We start from the raw sequence: 18467 nt of genomic DNA, 5'->3' as shown, positions 1-18467 counted from the left end.
GGAAAGTATTAGCCTTAGATCGATACCAATCAGTAAGGAATGGAATGATGCTGTGTCCCACAGGTGTTTTCTTGTTTTTGCTTTTTTGTTCTTTTGTCTAAACTTCTGCTCTTTTATTGTATAAATAAGACCGTTAGCCTTGCATGGCGCTCACATATTCTGGAATGTATTGGCGGAGCCGCTGCGCTAAAAACAGAGTGTCTGACCAAATTGTGAGTCCTAATCTAACTTGACAGTGGTACTGCTAGACAAGGAATGGGTCCAAAACCCAGTGATTGAGAAAGGCTGGGGACAGGTATCTGTGCTGGTGTGCAAGTTCTCTTGTGGAGCCAGAAGCACCAGTTCCACCCCTCCTCTCTCACTGTTGAATGCAGAGTTGATTTTATTCCTTAAGAATCTAATGTACAGGTTTCTTGAGCTGAAACTCATTTTGGGCTAATGGTGCATCTATCATGGGGCTCCCCTACTATGGAGCTGAGATCCTAAGAGTTGAAATCACTAAAGAGCTGAAATTACTGAGCTGAGAGCACTGAGCACTGTGCTAACTAGTGGGGGAAGCCTGAAGCTATACTGCGGAACAGAGCAGCTGGGTGAGTGAGAGCAGTTTGTGAGGAGGGCTGAGGGATCACGGACACGCTGTGGAAGCACAGCGGCTGGCAGAGCGGATAGCTGTGGATGGTGGAGCGACCCACAGAGCAGTGGAGCCAAGCGTTTGCAGGGACAAACTGGAGCAGCTTCACGGGACAGCAGGTGAAGCGAGCAGCTGTGAGGGACGGCTGGAGGAGCAGAGTGGAGCAGCTGGTTAAAGGGAAGCAGTGCAACAGAAGGCGGAAGCAGAAACCTACGGAGAGGCAGGGCACGTTGGCCGCTGGACCACGTAAGGTGCCCTTTCTCACCCAAGGCTTGGGGAGGGACCTCTGCAGAATAGACTCTCGAACTGGGCTGCTGACCCGGACAGAGACTTTTGGATTGTTGACTTTTGGGACTGTGGGTGATTTGGGGTTGCTGGACTCAAGAGCTCAGGGAAAAGAACAGCCCAATTTCCTGTGGTGGGTCTGCTTCACGTTGTCTAGAACTCTAGTGAGTGTTTTCAATTAGTGCTGTTGTTTATCTTCACGTAATTAAACCTTTTCTGCTACACCGAGACTGGTGCTTGCAGAGGGGAAGCATTGCCTCTTTGAGCACCTAGGGGTGTGGTGTAAGATTTTCCCAGGTCACTGGGTGGGGCTCAAGCTGGTTTGGCATTGTGTTATTGAAACGGAACCCCTGGGTACTGATCCGGCCCTTGTTCTGCCAACTCAGCAGGGGCAGAAGGTTACACTTGCAATGCCTGACTCTTACCGTCAGTCCAGAATCAACTTGGAGTGGGCAAATCTACTGTGGGGGCTGGTTAGATCAATAGCCATGCAAGTCTGACCTGCTAACAAGGGTAGTGACCTGGAAAATGTGCAGGTCATAGTGGATGGCTTTGCTGCAATTGGTTTCCCTAACTGTGGTGGGGCGATAGATGGAATGCATATCCCTATCCTGGCACTAGACCACCTTGCCAACCAGTACATAAACCACAAGGGGTACTTCTCAAGGGTGCTGAAAGCACTGGTGAATCACAAGGGATGTTTCACTGACATCAGTGTGGGATGGCTGGGAAAGGTGCATGATGTTCGCATCTTTAGGAACTCCGGGCTGTTTGAGCAGTTGCAAGAAGGAACTTACTTCCCAGACCAAAAAATTACTGTTGAGGATGTTGAAATGCCAATAGTTATCTTTGGAGCCCCAGCCTACCCCTTGCTCCCATGGCTCATGAAGCCATACACTGGCAGCCTGGACAGTAGAAAGGAGCAGTTCAACTATGAGCTGAGCAAGAGCCGAATGGTGGTAGAATGTGCCTTTGGACATTTAAAAGCTTGCTGGCACTGTTTGTTGGCTAGGTTAGATCTCAGCACAACCAACATTCCCAGTTATTACTGCTTACTGTGTGCTCCATAATATCTGTGAGAGTAAGGGGGAGACATTTATCGTGGGGTGGGAGGTTGAGGCAAATCGCCTGGCTGCCAATTTTGAACAGCCAGACACCAGAGCAATTAGAAGAACACAGGTAGGTGCACTGTGCTTCAGAGAGGCTTTGAAAACCAGTTTTATGACTGGCCAGGCTACGGTGTGACAGTTGTGTGTGTTTCTCCTTGATGCAAACCCGCCCCCTTTCTTGGTTTTAATTCCCTGCGAGCCAATCACCCTCCCCCCTTCGATTACAGCTGGCAAAGGAAATAAAGTCACTATTGTTTTGAAACCAGGCATTCTTTATTAATTAAAAAAAGGGAGGCTAACACAGGAAGATATAGACCGAATATTGCTTGAATGCGACCAAAACCCAGGACCATTCGCTGCCATGCTTTGTGCTGTAGTGATTCCAGACTAATGGCTACTGGCTTGGTGTGGTAAAGTGTCCTACCATGGAGGACGAAATAAGGCAGCCCTCCCCAGAAACCTTCTGCAAAGGCTTTCAGAGTACCTTCAGGAGACCTTCATGGAGATGTCCCTGGAGGATTCCCATTCCATCCCCAGACATGTTAACAGACTTTTCCAGTAACTGTACTGGCCACGAATGCATCCCAAGTCTTCAGGGCAAATCAAATATTAAACACTATTGCTTTTAAACCCTGTAGTGTAGTTACAAATGTGCACTCACCAGAGGTGTCTTCTCCGGCTTCAGGGTCCAGGAACCCGCCTTGGGAGGGTTTTGTCTCCAGGGTAATGAAAAAATCCTGGCTGCCAGGGAGAATGGATTCACTTCTTGCCTGCTGTGCATTGTCTTCCTCCTCTTCCTCATCCACAAAATCCTCCTCCGTGTTGCATGAGACTCCCCCCTTGCAGGTGTCCATGGACAATGGTGGGGTAGTGGTAGGGTCCCCCCCTAGAATGCCATGCAGCCGATCATAGAAGCGGCGTATTATGGGGCTCTGACCTGGAGCAACCATTTGCCTCCTTTGTCTTTTGGTAGGCTTGCCTGAGCTACTTGACTTTCACACGGTACTGCTGTGTGTCCCTGTTGTAGCCTCTGTCCATCATGCCCTGTGCGATTTTGGCATATATATTAGCATTTCTTCTTTTTGATCAGAGTTCTGCCTGCACAGATTCTTCTCCCCATACAGCAATCAGATCCAGTGTTTCCCATTCACTCCATGCTGGAGCTCGTTTGCAATTCTGGAGGGACTGCATGGTCACCTGTGCTGCTGAGCTCACCATGCTGACCAAACAGGAAATGAAATTCAAATGTTCCCAGGGCTTTTACTGTATACCTGACTAGTGCATTGGAGTTGAAAGTGCTGTCCAGAGCAGTCACAATGGAGCACTCTGGGATAGCTCCAGGAGGCCAGTAACATCAATTTGTGTCCACACTACCCAAATTCGACCCAGCAAGGTCGATTTTAGCGTACTCCCAGGGAGGAGTACAGAAGTTGATTTTAAGAGCCCCTTTGGTCAACGGAAAGCGGTTGCTTGTGTAGACGCATTCATTATAAAATTGACCTAACGTGGCTAAATTCAACCTAACCCTGTAGTGTAGACCACAGCTAAGACATGTTTTCTAATCCTTTAATCATTCTCATGTCTCTTCTCTGAACCCTCTCCAATTTATTAACACCTTTCTTGATTTGTGGGCACCAGAACTGGACATAGTATTCCAGCAGAAGTAAAATATCCTGTCTACTCCTGCTCTAGATTCCCCTGTTTTTGCATCCCATGTTCACATTAGTGCTTTTGGCCACAATGTCACTTTGGGAGATCATATACAGCTGATTATCCACCACTACCCCCAAATCTTTTTTCAGATTCACTGCTTCCCAGGATAGAGTCCTCTACTCTGTAAGTATGGCCTACTTTCTTTGTTCCTAGATCTATATACCTTTAGTCATATTAAAATGCATATTGTTTGCTTGCACCCACTTTACCAAACAAATCCAGATTGCTCTGAATCAGAGTACTCTTCAATATTTACCACTCCCAATTTTTGTTTCATCTTCATCTACAAGCCTGATCAGTGATAATTTTATAATTTCTTCTAGATCAGTGATAAAAATGTTAACTAGTAGAGGACCAAAAACCAGCCTTACATTAGCCATAGAAAGTTCAGGAATTCAATTCAGCATAATTCCCTGGAATCAAACAACTGTACAATGAAGACTAAATAAATCACTGAGTAGCCTTTTCATTCTCTCTCTCATGGGCATTTTCCAGTGGCAGCTGTAGTTTGGCCAGTTAAATACTGGAAACAAGAAAATCAAGCCAAAAAGATCTCAAAGTGGACTCAACTTCTCTCTGGGGCTGTGTTCTTCCTTAGTTTGCCTTCAGTACAACTAGAGCAAAGCCTTTGACATGAATATTTTAAAGAAGACTTATTATAGCTATTGTCCTCCCCACATTCCAGTATATTCCTTTACCAATCTCTTGGCCTTACTGTAGTCACTATTACAAAGTTAGCATTTGTCATTGCTAACACATAGTTTCCAAAATGCATAGAAATTTGGCTTCCCAAAGAATTCTCAAAAAAGTTCCATTAATTTTGACACTTTGGTATTCAATGTTATTTGACTATCCCAAGCAAACAAATGGCAGTCTATGGAATAGTCATAAAAAATCGGGGCAGATTGATTTAAACAGAAATGTTTTACATCACAGATTTCAATAATTATTTAAATTAAATGAACCCTTGATTCAAATAATTTATTTTAATATTTGTGTTTGTCCTTTAATTTTCCTGAAGAAAGGTTGATTCTCATTGGTTGGTAACCATTAAAGCATGTTGATTTGTAATCAAATACAGCATTTACATTAAATGTGGTACATCTTTCTGCTAATCAAGTGAATACGCTGTATTTATACATGTATTTAAGCAGTTATGTTGCTTAACATACATTTATTCAGATTCTTAATTTTTACTTTTTTGTTGGAAAATAGTGAATGATGCATTTCTTATTAACGAGATCATGATTATTTTTATTTATGTATGATTTGTGTCAATCTGCATTTGAATGGAAATTGAATTCAATTAAAAATGCACAACTAGAAAAACTAAAATTGTTTTAAATTAGTTAAATAAAACTACCTTAAATGTGTTGAATACATAAGGAAAAAAAGGTAAGTTTATCAAAACATGTTTTGCATTTAAAACTAACTGATTTATTAAATAAAGGATATGTTGTTTGCAGTTCATGCATAGAACTGATTGGTTTTGATCACTATGACCTTCTAGATTTTAGAACTACTAGATCTTCTCTCTCACCTCATTTTTGTTCATAGTTTGGAAGAGGAAAACAAGTGGAAACTCCCAATTGGTTTCTCAACTTTGAATGAACTAATCATCTAAATGAACTACTTGAATAAACTGAAACAAAGAAAATATTCTCTGTGCACCTGCAGGAGAAGTTACTGCTACCAAAGCTGGTTTACCACTTCAATGAGCTCTGGTTCCAGGTGCGAGGTCAGTGACTTCCACCAGTTTAGTTGCCTGATTTTCTTTAAAATTCAACAGTAAACATATAATGCTTGAATATTTTTTTATAATTTAAATTAAATTATTTTAAGAGATTATAGAATGTCATAATTTTAAAGAGGTTTACTTTGAAAAAAGAATGAATGTAAATAAAATTTTGTTTTTTTCCAGTTGAGTTTTATCCACCCTGCATAAAAATCCATTGTTGATATCTGAATTTCAGAATTGGTGACCAAGAGTTCTAGTGAGCAGAAATCACATACCGTGCTCAGTGCAATACCAAAGAGGTGGGCCAAAAATGGTTTAAAGTTATGTTTGCTTTTAAGAACATAAGAAAGGCCATATTGAGTCAGACCAAACATCCATCTAGATCAGTATCCTGTCTTCTGACAGTGGCCAGTGCCAGGTGCTTCACCGAGAATGAACAGAACAGGCAGTCAAATGATCCATCCCCTCTTGCCCATTTTCAGCTTCTGGCAAACAGAGACTAGGGACATCATCTCTGCCCATCCTGGCTAATAGCCATCAATGGACCTATCCTCCAAGAATCTACCTAGTTCTTTTTTGAATCCTGTTATAGAGATGGCCTTCACAATATCTTCTGGCAAAGAGTTCCGCAGCTTGACTGCACTGTGTGAAGAAATACTTCCTTTTGTTTGTTTTAAACTTGCTGGCTATTAATTTCATAGGGTGACTCCTGGTTTGTGCATTATGAGAAGGAGTAAATAACGCTTTGTTATTTACTTTCTCCACACCCGTCATGATTTTTATAGACCTCAATCATATCCCCCTTTAGTCATCTCTCTTTCAAGCTGAAAAGTCCTAGTCTTATTAATCTCTCCTCATATGGAAGCTGTTCCATACCCTTAAGAATTTTTGTTGCCCTCTTCTGTACCTTTTCCAATTCTAATATATCTTTTTTGAGATGAGGGCAATGATATCTGCATGCAGTATTCAAGATGATGACATACTATGGATTTATATAGAGGCAATATTATATTTTCTGTCTTATTATCTATCCCTTTCCTAATGATTCCCAACATTCTGTTCAATTTTTGGCTGCTGCTGCACACTGAGTGGATGTTTTCAGAGAAGTATCCACAATGACTCCAAGATCTCCCTCTTGAATGGTAACAGCTAATTTAGACTCCACCATTTTATATGTATAGTTTCTGTTTTCCAGTGAGCATTACTTTGCATTTATCAACATTGAATTTCATCTGTCATTTTGTTCCTCAGTCCCTCAGTTTAGTGAGATCCCTTGGTGACTTTTTGCAGTCTGCTTTGGGCTTAAATTTCTTGAGTAGTTTTGTATCATTTGGAAATTTTCCCTCTCAGTAGTTTTCCTTCATTCTATTGCTGCTCTCATTGATGCCCAGCCCAGATGGTCCCAAAGTGCTCTTCCAACAACCCAGCATCCCTGTAGGCACACCATCTTTCTCTCCAATCGTGTTCCCTGTCCCAAAGGCTGGGCTGGAAGGTGGTAGAGGAGATTCTACACTGGCTCTCCATCAACCTAGAGTTTTCTCTCTGTGAGAAAATAACCCCATTAAGGGCTTATCAACACAGGGTGGTTATGTGTCCGACAGGGGTGTGATTTCTAAAGCACGCTAACACATGGAGCGTTAGTTGGTCCATGTAGACCCTGCTGATGTGCGCTACTGTTTTCAATGTGCTTTAACATAGCACACTTAAGAGAACATTTAGTGCACACCGGCAGCATCTACACAGACCAATTTATATGCAACACATTAATGCTCTTTAGAAATCACACCCATTTAATATGCTTTACCCCACTGTGTGGACAAGCCCTTAGAGAGCCTGGGTGAAATCTGGCTCCATTGAAGTCAATGGCAATTTTGTCACTGGCTGCAATGGAGCCAAGATTTCACCCTACATCTCACTGTGCAGGTGTACTTAGATTAAATTTATAGCTGTGATCTGAGCTTGGGTTATTGTAAGCCAGCAATCTTCAGTGACTAGCTTAGTTGGTTTCTTGGCAGCTTTACCATGCTGCAGTAGCACAAGCCAGCTAGAAAAAGGCTAAGGATCTAGGGTGAAATTCTGACCTTATTGGGGTTGACGTAAGTTCCACTATTGACTTCAGTGTGGTCAGGATTTTACCTATGGTTTCTAAAGTATACAACCCTATAACTCCTAGTCTTCCCTACAAAGTCTAAAACAATACTCTGTACAGCTAACAGGAGTTAACTCTCTGCAGAGAAGCCCAGGGAAATGGCAGCAAGGGTTGAAATAGTGGAGATATTAGCTACTGATTGTGGGGTCCCCGGGCTGGAACCTAAATTAGCAGGTGTGCCTGGGTTCCCCAACTAGCCACTGGGGAAGTGGCACAAAATTGATTAGGAAGGCTGTCTGGAATGGCACCCAGATAACAGTAAGACTTGGTTACCCTGGAAGGGGAGAACTGTATAGTGAGCCGGCTGGAGGGCCAAACCACAAAGAGGAAACAGTAAAACTCCTAGAAAGCAAGAGAGACCACAGTGTCAGCAAGAGAAGAAAGGAGGCATCAGATCCAGCAAAGCTAATCCCCAGCCTCAGCCACAGACAGCTGGAAAGATACATTTCTTCTAAGAGAAAATGGCACCTACCAATGAAACCATGGCTGTAGAATCCCTTGAAAATACATGTTCAGATGCTGCATGCCAAACTACAAAGGAATATGTCTAATAGCAGTGCATAATAATAAACCATTTAAAATCCTGTCCAATATTTCCATAATTGATTCTGGATTTTAGTAATTTTACATCTATTTTGGGCAGAGATGATGAAGATGGAGTACTTCCACTAAGAGCTCATAATGGGAACTCTTGTGTCCTTTATAAAGATATATGAGAGAGTATATGGATTACAGAGATTCTTTCAAGGTAGCTAGCAAACAGTATTTTTTGGTTCAATGGGTAGAGTTTTTGAGGCACAATATCCAACAATGTGGCAAAGTGGCTCTCACAATGAAATTATTCTTGTTGTGACAGATGAGGCTGGCCTATAATGTCTCATTGTGGCAAATGGGCCTGTGATATGCGACTAAACTTCCTGTATATATTTGATTACCCATCCAGAAGCTTAAGGTCTTGAGCCTAGGGTCCAGAATTGATTGTCCTTGTTTAATGTTAGCACACTGGAGCTGATTAAACATTCTTTGAGCTAGATTGTTCACCTATCAATATCTTGCTTATGATAAATGTGCACTTAGCAGATCAGTATGTTTCGGTAAAACCCAAGGGTGGTTATAGAACCATGGAAGTTGTGTGTGTGATACTGGGTGAAGCGCTACAGCTGGTGTCATGCAGGGGGTGAGGGTACATAATCATAAGTCACTTGTGGCCTTAAAATCCATGAATCTAGTAAAACAACAAATATAAGGTATTGTCTTGCAATACAAACAAGATAGGGCTGATCTTGTTTATTAGTAATTACCCACATTTCCCTGAAAATTGTCATGACCTGGTGCTGGAAGTATCTGAGCCTTGCTAGCAGCAGTGTGGTTCCTCTGGTGCTAGAAAATGGGTGTAAAGTTTTCTGATGTAGCTACTGCCCACTGACTTCAGAGAGTGTTGCAAGCCCCCTGCATTGCTCGGGATCTGACCTTTAGGGCAGGGATGGGCTTCTCACAAGTGTTAGGCCACATTCATCTCTCAAAAGCGACAGAGAGTCCTGTGGCACTTTATAGACTAACAGAAGTATTGGAGCATAAGCTCGTGGGTGAATACCCATTTAGTCAGATGCATGTGGTCATGCATCAGACCGTGAGTCTGATGAAGTGGGTATTCACCCATGAAAACTCATGCTCCAATACATCAGTTAGTCTATAAGGTGCCACAGGACTCTTTGTGCTTTTTACAGATCCAGACTAACATGGCTACCCCTCTGATACTATTCATCTCTCAGATGGGAGAAATTCATTTGCTCAAGGTAATGACAATTTTTCTAATTGTCAGTCTCTATTAACAGATTGCACCCTCAATCATATTTTTAATTCTGGCTCTAATGATTACAATTCATGGCGTAGAGCACATGGTAGCCATCTGAAAGTGTATGTGTGAGACTTGCATTTTAGAGCTCTTGTGGTTCCACTCTGTAAAACAATGTGTATATGTTCTGGCAAATATAAAATTATATTTGAACTACACACCTTTCCTTGGATGACTACAAACTATGACCACATTCTTAAAACTGGGAACAACAGACTTAAACAGTGTACACATGAATCCCTTCCGGAAAAACCTATTGCTGACAGCTGCATTATTATGAATACAATAAAAGCAGCTATATTTAGATTCCTTTAAATGAATGAATGAGAAGTCCTAACATAACTTTAACCTATATGAAACAAATGGATAGATGGGCTTTGACTGTCTTGAACATGTGTTCAAGAGACGATGTTGAAAAGTCTGATTTCAGTCTTCTTAGACTTGCTGCCTGGCAAGTCTTGTGCTGCATTCATTAGTTGAAACTCTTTGACTTTATAAAACAGAGGATATTGCAATCCAAATAGGTGAAATTAAAGGAGATTTCTATTTACACATTAAAGAGCAAAGTTGTCCAGCACCTAGAAAATACTAGTTTCCCTGCCAACAAACTCTTACAGAAATTACTTGTACATAATTTTTTCTGACTAGTCCAGTAAATTGTCGTGCGTTAGGTTTTGATTGCTTGCCTCTTTCCACTTTAAAAAATCCAGGTTAAACACACAAAAGTAGCAATAATAAAACTTTGAGTCTGCAAGATAAAGGGCTCTAACCTCAGCAAAATTACAGAAGTTAAGGTGTCTTTCAATGATGTTAACTCACTCAGGTTGCATATCCTATGTATTTTCTGGTATATGATTACAGCAAACAATATTTGAAAGCTTACATCGAACAAGGAAAACTGAAACAGAAAATCCTGAATACGTTCTGCTTGGCTACTCATGAAGCTGTTGTTCAGGTGAGACCTACCTGTAGCTTCCACTGTGGACATGTCAGATCTTTTAACCTGAGTTTCAAAAGTAGCATCAGTTCCAAAAATAATAAATTCAAATTCCTTTCACAGCTGTTTGGTTTTCTGCAGCTAATGCCCCTTTTCTCAGCAGAGATTGTCAGCAGAGCTACTGAACCTACAAAGGCAATGTAAAGCTCTTTAGTCCAGAGATAGGCAGTTTCCTATACTTACAAGCTCCACTGTCCCTTGCTCCAAACTTGTTAATCCCCTCAAAAGTACAGTTTCCTCCCTCCTTCTCACAACTGCGCTTGTAAATTCCTGTAGCCAAAGAACTAGGCTGTTAACTATCTGCTTGTATATGGACAACACATCAATCCTTACATGCACAGCTAACAGTGTAACAATTTTCATAGGTGGGGGGAAATGTATTTTTATTTTGTCATTAGTATTATTATTATTTATATTGTAGTAGTGCCTGTGGGCTCCAGTTAGGAATCACGGTCCTTTTGTTCCAGCACTATACAAACACATAAGATGGTCCCTGCACTGGACAGTTTACAAACGAAGTATAAATGAGTGATCACAGGTGGATACTACAAACAGACAAGGGGCAATAAGAAGTTTCTGAAAGTTGGCAATGAAAATAACTAACTTAGCTATAGGTCTCTAAATTCTGTTGTCTTTCAAGTTACCTGAACCTCTCCAAATTACAGAGGCTCTTTCTTAATAAATGTAAGATATTGTTAGTATCTAGCATTCTTTGCTTTCTACTGATCTAGTGTATGCTCAGTTCCCTTTGATATCTCGTTATAAATGCACAAAGGTCTAATCTCTGAGCATGCAGTTGAATTTTTATCTTACTGAGTCAATGTATTGGTTTATGCTTTCCCTAATTTCCTTAAGAGCTTGAAACAACTGAAGAGTAATTTATATACTAAACTGAAGTGGTATGTGCAAGTAGATTTGTAAAGATTTTAATTAAACCTGGGCTTTCTGTTATCAGTAGACTTTGATGTTTTTACTTAAAATAAAAGGGGGTTTCAATTAATTGTGGCAGTTAATTACACAAATGAGCAAACCCAACTATCTGTGCTAACTAATTATTGTAATGGGCTAGCAGAGCAGTAGATGGTCTTACACTTCTTTAAAAAGAATTGCAGTTCTTAAGATGCACTAAAACAGAATAAACATGAGGAAAACCTTCCAAACATCTGGTCTGAAAACCTCAGAGACAAGAGATCAGTGAATCCACAACCACAAGCCAAATCTGTTTCAGAAGAGCATCCTTCTGACTGTATATCCAGGCAGGTAATTCTGAAAGTAACATGTCACTTTCAGTCTAAGATACAGATCCCACTAGTCAACCTATGGGATGTCAATATATTGTGTTGTTTTTTATTACACATTCTGTCTTCATTTTTCTGTATAATGTTTGTATTTCAAACGTTCATTAGTGATATAGGCAAACTGTAATCTTACCACAAGATAGTGTATGAAGATTCTTAGACGTCCTTCCAATAGGTCACAGTACTGTAATGATTAACAGACACTCAAGGGTCAAGCTGGTTGGAGAGAGGACCGCACCTTGTCTTTCTTTAAGCTGCACAATCTGAGGCTTCTCAAAATGTCTAGCTCACCCTGGTCATGCTCAGATGCTTTAAAGGCAATAGCATAGTCCTTCCCCTACAAGTAACATGACACCTCTCCCATAAGTGCTACAGGGCATTGTTTATGACCACAATAACCTATAACACAATTAATTATTTATAATTAGACCAAAAATGTACCACCACCAATAGGTTGCTCTTTTAATCAGGAACCTAATGTCTGAACTTTCCAAATATTGCTCATTGCAAAATGTTTAGTAGTTCCAATATCAACATAAACTTCCCAGAGAAATGTAGGTGGATGGAGGTTATATATGTTCTCCATATAAACTTCCATATGCACATTTCTGTAGCATAAGTTAAAGCTAACCCTAGCTAGCCATGATTTACGTGATCTTAATTTATACCAGATGTTGGTAAAGAAATTCATCATTCGTTTAATATCAACAAGCAATCCCTATAGACTTCACTCAGGCATCTCATACACTTATTTAAACCTCTAGACACATATCCCAAAACTTGTTCTCACACTTTCCAAAATAAAACAATGCCTGCACAATCAAAAAAAAATCATCTTCAGAAGTCTTTAGTACATAAACATATTTATCAGTGTAAAAAGAAACTGTAGATTCTCCACTACCTAAGTCTATTTTAAAAAAAATAATTGATCTCACATGTCATGTTTTTTAAGAGTTTAAAATATATTTACAATTTTGTTTTAGAAAACATATAGGTGTAATTTTCAAAAACATTCAGCATTGTCCTAACTGTCTTCCCTTTGAAGTCAATCCTTAAACTCCTGTTGTTTTCAATGGGAACAGAGAGGCCAACACTGATTCCTTTAAAAAATCCCACTCATAATACCCAAGATGAAGACCTTGTTGAAAATCAGGGTTGTTATTTTTATAGATGTGCATTGCAGACATGCAACTGTGTCTGCAAAATCTATGTGCATACCTCAGCCATGTATTCAAACTGGATAGCTGCACGTCCAAGTGACCGTAAATATCCATTTACATATTCAGTTATCCAGCTTGTGAACATAGTGTGCATAATTGCATGTGCAAATTGAGAATGTATTTGCATCCTTAACTTGTTTAATATTCAAACGCAGTCCTCATAAAATCCTTATTGACTTTTCTGTCATTCAGTTCATCCTGAAGAGGTCTCATACTTATCTGTCATTCTATGTAACTTAAAAATATAAATAAATATAAATGAGTAGAATTTAGCAGTAATGAAAGGTGCCAGCCTGCCCTCATTAGAGATGGCCTATCTATAGCTCTATAGGTACACTAACAATGCAAACATTTCCCTATCTCGCCCTGTTAATGTGCCTCAATCCTTATCTGATGGAATTACCTTTATGGAGAGTGGGAGTCTCATACCTTTTTAACTTTGGGGCTTTGATATGAGAATATCACTTATAACAGTGGTTTTATGACATGGATACTTAGGATTAACTGTATATGTGCTGACAGAATGCCACACCTAACTGTATTGTGCAACTCTTTTTGGATGTAGCTTGTCAGTGGTTTATCTATTAAGGTCAAATGGGCATATTTCCACTGACATCAGTTGGCTTTGGATCAGGTCCTAAGTCATTGGGCTAAATTCCCTGCTGGTGTAAATGGATGAAACTCCATCAAAGCCAATGTTGTCACTCAATAGCAGTGGTCAATGTTGTCACTCAATAGCAGTGGTCAATGTTCCATGCTGCATGCACTCCATAAGAATACGGATCGCCATGTTAATGCATGTTACTCTTTGTGGATTAGGCACTGTATATTAGCCACTCCACAATTGCACAGCTCAGTATTATTCCATTCCTTTAAGGAAAATTTAAAAATAGAAATTAATATTAATTGAACCAAACAAAATCAGTTAGGATAAAATTTTTGAAAGAGCCTAACTGACAGGCACTTAGGTGCCAAAGTCTCATTGAAAGTCAATAGGATTTAGTAGCCTAAATCCCCAAGGCCTTTGGCTCCTAAGTCACTTAGGTCTTTTTAAAAAACTTACTCTTACACTTAAAGTCCATCCTTAACTAATATTGTTCTGTAGCTATAAAGCAGAGCTGTCAGGAGAACATATCTTGTAGTATTGTCACCTCACAAAGATTTATTTTCAAGTATGTTTTTCAGAAGTTTTTTATTTTTTTATTGTATATCACAGAATTTTATCTTGGTTACAAGTTGTATATGGTTTTATTTTATGGTGTTCTTGTTCTTCTTTAAGAATACTTCTCATTGTTCTGTTAATGGCATCCCACAGGAAAATGGTCTTGGCCTGGGGCCTTTCCCAAGGAGCTCTCTTCATCTCCTTCAGTGCTGAGTATTAGTAGTCAGATCCTGCAAGGCAATGAAGACAGCAGGAGCTAAAGCTGCTCAGCACTTCATAGGCTTGAGCTCTTGAAGGACAATGCTCCTGGTACAGTATCTCTGCTGTAGGTATTGATGTCTCTGTTCCTAATGAGGTTTTTGCCTCAGAATTCTCTGAAATTCTAATGTCTTCCTTCTCAGATTCCCCTCTTTCCTTCCTCAGTGAGTACCAAATAACAAAATAATAAAATCCTACTCTCCAGTAATAGTTAAATAACTTCTGCTTGTTCTTTACAGAGGCATATTCCAATATTAGCGCCCACTCTTGCTGACTCAGCTTGTCTTTCACTTATTTGTAGAGGTGAGGAACTGATTCGACCCCAAGTCAATAGAAAAAATGTGGAGAGGAGTCTAAAGCACTGAGAGAATGTGCCACAGGGAGAAAGCATACTTGAGTCTTGTTAGGGCAAGAAAAGAACAGCAAAGTGTCTGACATCATGTCTAATGAACTTTCCAAAAGATTTTTCAAAAGAGGCAATAGGAGGTTAATGAGAGGGAGGGAGAGAAGTGTGAAAAGGTCAGAAAAGAGTTACTAGCTGTGTCCCAGCAGGACTGCACCTCTGGAAACCTTTCTAGTGTTCAAAGTGAGAAGCTATTTTGGTTCACGAGTGCTTCTGTATTTGATTGTGTTGGTAGCGCTCTTTCATTCAGTTTTTATCTCTAGTTCTATTTAGTCCCTTTCTATAATCAGCTTTCATATGCTTGATCACTAGCCACAAGGGAGAAACTTGTGCACCATTAAAATTGCACTTCTCAAAAGGTGTTCAAGAAAGGAATTTTATGTTTATAAATCTTCATCCTTCTATCATCCTTCTATCCAAAGTAAGGAAGATTGGACAATATTATATCCACTGTTCCCTGGCCAACAACTTGAAACAACCATGGTACTGGAGATGTTGAACACTGAAGTATTGCTTGGGTCCAAGTCTCTTTGCCCAGATTTTCTAATACCATTAGGCCATATCATTAAGAAGACACCCTGGACCCATCACTGTAACGGGTTGCACAATCAGGCTGCATGGCTCTCACTCATAATACCAACATAGATTTTATGTGTGCTATGAAAATGTCTCTGTCATGTGAGAAGGCAATTTGTTAAGGATTTAGGTGAACTGTGAACACAGCTAGCCTATACTAAATACCCTATTGTTGTTATTACCTCTCCTCTCCTCTCCTCTCCCCCATTTGTTGTCTTACTCACCTGTAATGTCTGGTTGGGTTGCTCGGCGTGTATCTGCATGAGGTGCCTAGGGATAAGTAGAGGGTCGTGACAACCTAAAGATGGAGCCATTCCAGCTTTATTTCCAGCAAGCCGTGATTGTTTTTACTCTCACGTAGAAGACAAAAAGAGGGTGTGAAAGGGAACCTGCTCTCCATCTGCTTCTCCCTCTACAATCTGCTCTGCTCATTCATGGGTGGGTTCCTGATCCATAGGGAAGCACTGTTTCCATGGCTCAGAACAGATTTTGCTGACTGCTGCTTCAGATGAGGGGTCTGCTATAGATCTCTCACTGCCACCTGCTCTTCTCTGGCACTAGTCTACTACCCTGCTGGCCCAGTCAGTGCCCATTTGCTGTTCTGAGTGGGCACAGGGAATGAAGCCTGTTCACTGGTCATTCCTCCAAGTATCCTGCTGGCACTATTTTCACTTCACCAGCTGGCTGGTTCCTGGGTGAGGGTGCTATAAATTTGCTTTACCAACACAGTAGCTGCTCCGTTCAAAGGAAGGGCAATCCACCCCTCTGGTTTCCCACTGTATCTCGATAGAGTATAGCTTCATAAAATTCATCAAGTGGAAGAACTGTAGTTAAACGTGACATTGGCAGAGAGAGGGACATAGGCTGAATACTGGGGCAGGGAAGCAGAAATTCTTCAAAAACACATTCTGCTCTATCGTACATTCTAGTTTGCTACCTTACTCATGCCTCTCCCTCATGTCTCCTCAGATGGCTCAATCTCTTGTCTTTCCCAGCCTCAGTCTTGTAGCTAGCAGCTGTGAATGCTTGAATGAGAACACACTATTTATTTGAAAGTGTTCCTGGGTTGTTGTTTTTTCTGTTTGCTGCTTGTTTTGTTTCCATAAGTCCAGTAATAAACAGATTATTTGTTTACCCACAATTTTTTCAGGTAACAGGTCATTTGGCAAAGATATTCTTGAGCGTATCAGTTAAGTGAGTATGATCATCATATGTGATATTCTATATATTTGATTATCATTCTTACCATTTTGAAGAAGCTCTCTTGGGACACAGGTGACCCAGATATATACTTCTCTGGGAACTACCATGCCCAATAAAGGTATTTGATAGAATGGTATATATTTAATGCATTGGTTACCGCCAATTTCTGTCTAGTGTTAGCTTTGAACTTCTGTCAGTCGATAAAACATAATGAAGCATTTGTGATTTCATTGTGGTGCGAAGAATTCCAGATCAAAGGAAAACCTTTCATGTTTCTCTCATTTTATTATCCAAACTTTTTATTCTATAGTCTGTGGACTATAGGATAAAAAGCTTAATTAACAGTTAGTGAGTTGTGTTGAGTTCAGCAAAATCATTAAGGAGCTTACTTCAAAGATGCTAGCTGCCAGATGGATTATGTTTAAAACTAGGTTAGCATCCTCACTCTGTTTTTAAGGGAGACACATTAAAAAGATATGTGTGCACTTACAGTAGGAAGTGAAGATCAGGTCACAGCAAAATTACACTGGGTTATAATTTAGTGAGATCTGTGCTCCTATATTGACTTTGAACAGGGCATTATGTTATTTTGTTTTCCTAAATCAAAAGTCCAATCTCCTGCCTATAAATTATGCTAATTGATATTTGCACGCTGCAGAATTAAATAGACTTTTACTGATAAATATACTTATCTACTGTTGGATTCAGGGTGGCAACAGAAAAAACATCAATGATATACATATTTCAATTAATGTCTTGATAAGTTCATGTCTACATTTTAAAATCTAGTTTTGTAAAATGTGGCTAGATCATGTGTCATTCTCCTGAGTTACACTAGTGCAAGCCATTGGCTTCAATGGAGTTGTGCTCAGTAGAGAACCTGGTCTGCAAGTGCTGGAAACATTTTTAGCTTTCAGCTCTGAACCTGAGGATTTTTATTCACCTTAGTGTTATATTTGCTGTTCAGTGTTGACTGTAACTAATATGATTACAGGTATTTAAAAGGTTATTTCTAGTAGACTGTACTTTGCTTCACATACCACCAGTTGTCCTGAAATGCTGGTAGCAATAGTAGGGAATGCTAGCAAACATTTTATTATGATCTATCTTAGTGTACTGCCATGGGCAAGATCAAGCTGGACTGTAGAAGGACATAGTGATAGTCTGTCACGAGGTGACTGGCCCCTTAAGAGGAAGTGGGGTCCAGTGGATCTGTGACTTGCCCACTGCCTCCCACTTGGGTTTAAGAGAAGGCGGCTGGGCCTGAGAAGAGGAAGTTATGAAGAGGCACTTGAGAGCTCCCTGAGGAAGTGAGAGACATCACGCAGGCAGAAAGAGGAGCAGCAGAGGAGAGCTGGTACAGAGAGCCGTTGGAAAGAACAAAAGGTGAAAAATGTTGTTGATAGGGATTGTCCAGAGCTGGGGAATCCCTTCTGAGTTCTCAGAGGTCTTGTGCAGTGGGCCCTAGAAGGAAAAGGAAGAGCCTGCCTGATTAGGGAAAGCCAAGCCTTAGCAAGAGAGTTGGTGTGGAGGGTGGATCCACAGGGGCAGGATTCATAGGCAGAAAGGCCTGGGTGAGTAGAACACTGAGGGAAGCCCCCTTGCAATAGGTCTAAGTGAAGGGCTGACAGGCCGGGAGGCCTGGCCTAGTGGAAGATGCCAAGAGTTTTCTTGCGGACCCCTGAATTGAAAGCAGCAAGTCTGGGAGCTCTCCAGGGGCTGGCCTTGGACAGTGAAGCCCTGGAATAAGGGCAGAGAGTCTCAGAACAGACTCGATATCAATTTTTGGGAGGGTGAGCTGAAAATGATGTCCCAGAAGAGGGCATGGAAAAGTTCTGTCAACCTGTTGTACTTTGGGATTTGGAGAGAA

This window comes from Chelonoidis abingdonii, chromosome 7, assembly GCF_003597395.2.
Source record: "Chelonoidis abingdonii isolate Lonesome George chromosome 7, CheloAbing_2.0, whole genome shotgun sequence".
Lineage (NCBI taxonomy): Eukaryota > Metazoa > Chordata > Testudines > Testudinidae > Chelonoidis > Chelonoidis abingdonii.
Note: the sequence above shows the minus strand (reverse complement) of the source record.